Source organism: Dendrobates tinctorius, unplaced genomic scaffold (genome assembly GCF_039654945.1).
Source record: "Dendrobates tinctorius isolate UK_male_01 unplaced genomic scaffold, ASM3965494v1 ptg000037l, whole genome shotgun sequence".
Taxonomy (NCBI): Eukaryota; Metazoa; Chordata; class Amphibia; order Anura; family Dendrobatidae; genus Dendrobates; species Dendrobates tinctorius.
This window is the reverse complement of record NW_027361705.1, coordinates 643,733-650,000: the sequence shown is the minus strand read 5'-3', so window position 1 is coordinate 650,000 and position 6,268 is coordinate 643,733. Positions and strand designations below refer to the sequence as shown.

At 47.6% G+C, this 6,268-nt stretch overlaps 1 protein-coding gene across 4 annotated transcripts in view; it reads right to left on the bottom strand.

The window, feature by feature from the left end:
- The window catches only part of LOC141088006 (protein arginine N-methyltransferase 7-like), a 235,930-nt gene that overhangs the window by 183,367 nt on the left and 46,295 nt on the right, over positions 1–6,268 (bottom strand). The gene's annotated exons all lie outside the window — the stretch shown is intronic.

Genomic DNA, 6,268 nt, shown 5'->3' with positions numbered 1-6,268 from the left:
GGCAGTGTGTGCATGTGTGTGTGTATTTTGCAGAAGGACAGAGTGTGTGTGTGTATTTTGCAGGGGGACAGTGTGTGTATTTTGCAGAGGGGCAGTGTGCGTGTGTATTTTGCAGAGGGGCAGTGTGTGTGTGTGTGTATTTTGCAGAAGGGCAGTGTGCGTGTGTGTGCATTTTGCAGAGGGACAGTGTGTGTGTGTGTGTGTATTTTGCAGAGGGACAGTGTGTGTGTGTATTTTGCAGAGGGACAGTGCGTGTGTGTATTTTGCAGGGGGACAGTGCGTGTGTGTATTTTGCAGGGGGACAGTGTGTGTGTGTATTTTGCAGAAGGGCAGTGTCTGTGTGTGTGCGCATTTTGCAGAGGAACAGTGTGTGTGTGTGTGTGTATTTTGCAGAGGGACAGTGTGTGTACGTATTTTGCAGAGGGACAGTGTGTGTGTGTATTTTGCAGAAGGGCAGTGTGTGCATGTGTGTGTGTATTTCGCAGAAGGGCAGTGTGTGTGTGCATATTTTGCAGAGGGACAGTGTGTGTGTGTATTTTGCAGAGGGGCAGTGTGTGTGTGTATTTTGTAGAGGGACAGTGTGTGTGTGTATTTTGTAGAGGGACAGTGTGTGTGTGTATTTTGTAGAGGGACTGTGTGTGTGTATTTTGCAGAGGGACAGTGTGTGTGTGTATTTTGCAGGGGGACAGTGTGCGTGTGCATTTTGCAGAAGAGCAGTCCATGTGTGTATTTTGCAGAGGGGCAGTATGTGTGTGTGTATTTTGCAGAGTGACAGTGTGTGTGTGTATTTTGCAGAAGGGCAGTGTGTGCGTGTATTTTGCAGAAGGGCAGTGTGTGCATGTGTGTGTGTATTTTGCAGAAGGGCAGTGTGTGCATGTGTGTGTGTATTTTGCAGAGGGACAGTGTGTGTGTGTGTGTGTATTTTGAAGAGGGACAGTGTGTGTGTGTGTGCATTTTGCAGAGGGACTGTGTGTGTATTTTGCAGAGGGACAGTGTGTGTGTATTTTGCAGAGGGACAGTGTGTGTGTGTATTTCGCAGAGGGGCAGTGTGTGTGTATTTCGCAGAGGGGCAGTGTGTGTGTGTATTTTGCAGAGGGACAGTGTGTGTGTATTTTGCAGAGGGACAGTGTGTGTATTTTGCAGAGTGACTGTGTGTGTGTGTAATTTGCAAAAGGGCAGTGCATGTGTGTATTTCGCAGAGGGGCAGTGTGTGTGTATTTTGCAGAGGGGCAGTGTGTTCATGTGTGTGTGTATTTTGCAGAAGGGCAGTATGTGTGTGTGTGTGTGTGTGCATTTTGCAGAGGGACAGTGTGTGTGTATTTTGCAGAGGGACAGAGTGTGTGTGTATTTTGCAGAGTGACAGTGTGTGTGTATTTTGCAGAAAGGCAGTGCATGTGTGTATTTTGCAGAGGGACAGTGTGTGTGTATTTTGCAGAGGGGCAGTGTGTGTATTTTGCAGAGGGGCAGTGTGTGTGTGTGTATTTTGCAGAGGGGCAGAGTGTGTGTGTGTGTGTGTGTGTGTGTGTGTGTGTGTGTGTGTGTGTATTTTGCAGAAGGGCAGTGTGTGCATGTGTGTGTGTATTTTGCAGAAGGGCAGTGTGTGTGTGCATATTTTGCAGAGGGACAGTGTGTGTGTATTTTGCAGAGGGACAGTGTGTGTGTGTATTTTGCAGAAGGGCAGTGTGTACACGTGTGTGTGTGTAATTTGCAGAAGGGCAGTGTGTGTGTGTTTGTATTTTGCAGAGGGACAGTGTGTGTGTGTATTTTGCAGAGGGGCAGTGTGTGCGTGTATTTTGCAGAAGGGCTGTGTGTGTGTGTGCATTTTGCAGAGGGACAGTGTGTGTGTGTGTGTGTGTATTTTGCAGAGGGACAGTGTGTGTGTGTGTGTGTGTGTGTATGTATTTTGCAGAGTAACTGTGTGTATTTTGCAGAAACACAGTGTGTGTGTGTGTGTGTGTGTGTGTGTGTATTTTGCAGAGTGACAGTGTGTGTGTGTATTTTGCAGAAGGGCAGTGCATGTGTGTATTTCGCAAAGGGGCAGTGTGTGTGTATTTTGCAGAGGGGCAGTGTGTGTGTATATTTTGCAGAGGGGCAGTGTGTGAGTGTATTTTGCAGAGGGGCAGTATGTGTGTGTGTTTTGCAGAGATGCAGTGTGGGTGTATATTTTGCAGAGGGACAGTATGTGTGTGTGTCTGTATACTGCAGAAGGACAGTGCATGTGCGTATTTTGCAAAGGGGCAGTGTGTGTGTGTATTTTGCAAGGGGGCAGTGTGTGTGTGTGTGTGTATTTTGCAAGGGGCAGTGTGTGTGTGTATTTTGCAGAAGGGCAGTGCATGTGTGTATTTTGCAGAGGGGCAGTGTGTGTGTATTTTGCAGAGGGACAGTGTGTGTGTGTGTGTATTTTGCAGAAGGGCAGTGCATGTGTGTATTTTGCAGAGGGGCAGTGCGTGTGTGTATTTTGCAGAGGGGCAATGCGTGTGTGTATTTTGCAGAGGGGCAGTGCGTGTGTGTATTTTGCAGAGGGGCAGTGCGTGTGTGTATTTTGCAGAGGGACAGTGCGTGTGTGTATTTTGCAGAAGGGCAGTGCGTGTGTGTATTTTGCAGTGGGGTAGTGTGTGTATTTTGCAGAGGGGCAGTGTGTGTGTGTGTATTTTGCAGAAGGGCAGTGCATGAGTGTATTTTGCAGAGGGGCAGTGTGTGTGTATTTTGCAGAGGGACAGTGTGTGTGTATTTTGCAGAGGGACAGTGTGTGTGTGTGTATTTTGCAGAGGGGCAGTGTGTGTGTGTATTTTGCAGAGGGACAGTGTGTGTGTGTATTTTGCAGAGGGACAGTGTGTGTGTGTGTATTTTGCAGAGGGGCAGACTGTGTGTGTGTATTTTGCAGAGGGACAGTGTGTGTGTATTTTGCAGAGGGACAGTGTGTGTGTGTATTTTGCAGAGGGGCAGTTTGTGTGTGTGTGTATTTTGGAGAGAGGCAGTGTGAGTGTGTATTTTGCAGAAGGGCAGTGTGTGCATGTGTGTGTGTATTTTGCAGAAGGACAGAGTGTGTGTGTGTATTTTGCAGGGGGACAGTGTGTGTATTTTGCAGAGGGGCAGTGTGCGTGTGTATTTTGCAGAGGGGCAGTGTGTGTGTGTGTGTATTTTGCAGAAGGGCAGTGTGCGTGTGTGTGCATTTTGCAGAGGGACAGTGTGTGTGTGTGTGTATTTTGCAGAGGGACAGTGTGTGTGTGTATTTTGCAGAGGGACAGTGCGTGTGTGTATTTTGCAGGGGGACAGTGTGTGTGTGTATTTTGCAGAAGGGCAGTGTCTGTGTGTGTGCGCATTTTGCAGAGGAACAGTGTGTGTGTGTGTGTGTGTATTTTGCAGAGGGACAGTGTGTGTACGTATTTTGCAGAGGGACAGTGTGTGTGTGTATTTTGCAGAAGGGCAGTGTGTGCATGTGTGTGTGTATTTCGCAGAAGGGCAGTGTGTGTGTGCATATTTTGCAGAGGGACAGTGTGTGTGTGTATTTTGCAGAGGGGCAGTGTGTGTGTGTATTTTGTAGAGGGACAGTGTGTGTGTGTATTTTGTAGAGGGACAGTGTGTGTGTGTATTTTGTAGAGGGACTGTGTGTGTGTATTTTGCAGAGGGACAGTGTGTGTGTGTATTTTGCAGGGGGACAGTGTGCGTGTGCATTTTGCAGAAGAGCAGTCCATGTGTGTATTTTGCAGAGGGGCAGTATGTGTGTGTGTATTTTGCAGAGTGACAGTGTGTGTGTGTATTTTGCAGAAGGGCAGTGTGTGCGTGTATTTTGCAGAAGGGCAGTGTGTGCATGTGTGTGTGTATTTTGCAGAAGGGCAGTGTGTGCATGTGTGTGTGTATTTTGCAGAGGGACAGTGTGTGTGTGTGTGTGTATTTTGAAGAGGGACAGTGTGTGTGTGTGTGCATTTTGCAGAGGGACTGTGTGTGTATTTTGCAGAGGGACAGTGTGTGTGTATTTTGCAGAGGGACAGTGTGTGTGTGTATTTCGCAGAGGGGCAGTGTGTGTGTATTTCGCAGAGGGGCAGTGTGTGTGTGTATTTTGCAGAGGGACAGTGTGTGTGTATTTTGCAGAGGGACAGTGTGTTTGTATTTTGCAGAAGGGCAGTGTGTGCATGTGTGTGTGTATTTTGCAGAAGGGCAGTGTGTGCATGTGTGTGTGTATTTTGCAGAAGGGCAGTGTGTGTGTGCATATTTTGCAGAGGGACAGTGTGTGTGTGTGTGTGTGTATTTTGCAGAGGGACAGTGTGTGTGTATTTTGCAGAGTGACAGTGTGTGTGTGTATTTTGCAGAGGGATAGTGTGTGTGTATTTTGCAGGGGGACAGTGTGTGTGTGTATTTTGCAGAGGGACAGTGTGTGTGTATTTTGCAGGGGGACAGTGTGTGTGTATTTTGCAGAGGGGTAGTGTGTGTGTGTAATTTGCAGAGGGACAGTGTGTGTGTATTTTGCAGAGGGACAGTGTGTGTGTGTATTTTGCAGAGGGACAGTGTGTGTGTGTGTGTATTTTGCAGAGGGACAGTGTGTGTGCATTTTGCAGAAGAGCAGTGCATGTGTGTATTTTGCAGAGGGGCAGTGTGTGTGTGTGTGTGTGTGTGTGTGTGTGTGTATTTTGCAGAAGGGCAGTGTGTGCATGTGTGTGTGTATTTTGCAGAAGGGCAGTGTGTGTATTTTGCAGAGGGACTGTGTGTGTAATTTGCAGAGGGACAGTGTGTGTGTAATTTGCAGAGTGACAGTGTGTGTAATTTGCAGAAGGGCAGTGTGTGTGTGTGTGTGTGTGTGTGTGTGCGCGCATTTTGCAGAGGGACTGTGTGTGTATTTTGCAGAGGGACAGCGTGTGTGTGTATTTTGCAGAGGGACAGTGTGTGTGTGTATTTCGCAGAGGGGCAGTGTGTGTATTTCGCAGAGGGGCAGTGTGTGTGTGTATTTTGCAGAGGGACAGTGTGTGTGTATTTTGCAGAGGGACAGTGTGTGTGTGTGTATTTTGCAGAAGGGCAGTGTGTGCATGTGTGTGTATTTTGCAGAAGGGCAGTGTGTGCATGTGTGTGTGTATTTTGCAGAAGGGCAGTGTGTGTGTGCATATTTTGCAGAGGGACAGTGTGTGTGTGTGTGTGTTTATTTTGCAGAGGGACAGTGTGTGTGTATTTTGCAGAGTGATAGTGTGTGTGTGTGTATTTTGCAGAGGGACAGTGTGTGGGTATTTTGCAGGGGGACAGTGTGTGTGTGTATTTTGCAGAGGGACAGTGTGTGTGTGTATTTTGCAGAGGGACAGTGTGTGTGTATTTTGCAGGGGGACAGTGTGTGTGTATTTTGCAGAGGGGCAGTGTGTGTGTATTTTGCAGAGGGACAGTGTGTGTGTGTATGTTGCAGAAGGGCAGTGCATGTGTGTATTTTGCAGAGAGATGTGTGTCTTTTGCAGAGGGCAGGCAATGTGTGTGTAATTTTGCAGAGGGTAGCGTGTGTGTATTTTGCAGAGGGGTAGTTTGTGTGTGTATTTTTCAGAGGATAGTGTGTGTGTGTATTTTGCAGAGGGGCAGTGTGTGTGTGTATTTTGTAGTAGGGCAGTGCATGTGTGTATTTTGCAGAGGGGTAGTGTGTGTGTGTATTTTGCAGAAGGGCAGTGCATGTGTGTATTTTGCAGAGGGACAGTGTGTGTATGTGTGTGTATTTTGCAGATGGACAGTGTGTGTATTTTGCAGAGGGCAGGCAGTGTGTGTGTGTATTTTGCAGAAGGGCAGTGTGTGTCTGTGTGTGTGTGTGTGTGCATTTTGCAGAGGGACAGTGTGTGTGTGTGTGTGTGTGTATTTTGCAGAGGGACAGTGTGTGTGTGTGTGTGTGTGCATTTTGCAGGGGGACAGTGTGTGTGTGTGTGTATTTTGCGGAGGGACAGTGTGTGTGCGTATTTTGCAGAGGGACAGTGTGTGTGCGTATTTTGCAGAGGGACATTGTGTGTGTGTATTTTGCAGGGGGACAGTGTGTGTGTGTATTTTGCAGAAGGGCAGTGTGTGTGTGTGTGTGTGTGTGCATTTTGCAGAGGGACAGTGTGTGTGTGTGTGTATTTTGCAGAGGGACAGTGTGTGTGCGTATTTTGCAGAGGGGCAATGTGTGTGCGTATTTTGCAGAGGGGCAGTGTGTGTACGTATTTTGCAGAGGGGCAGTGTGTGTGTGTATTTTGCAGAAGGGCAGTGTGTGTGTGCATTTTGCAGAGGGACAGTCTGTGTGCATTTTGCAGGGGGACAGTGTGTGTATTTT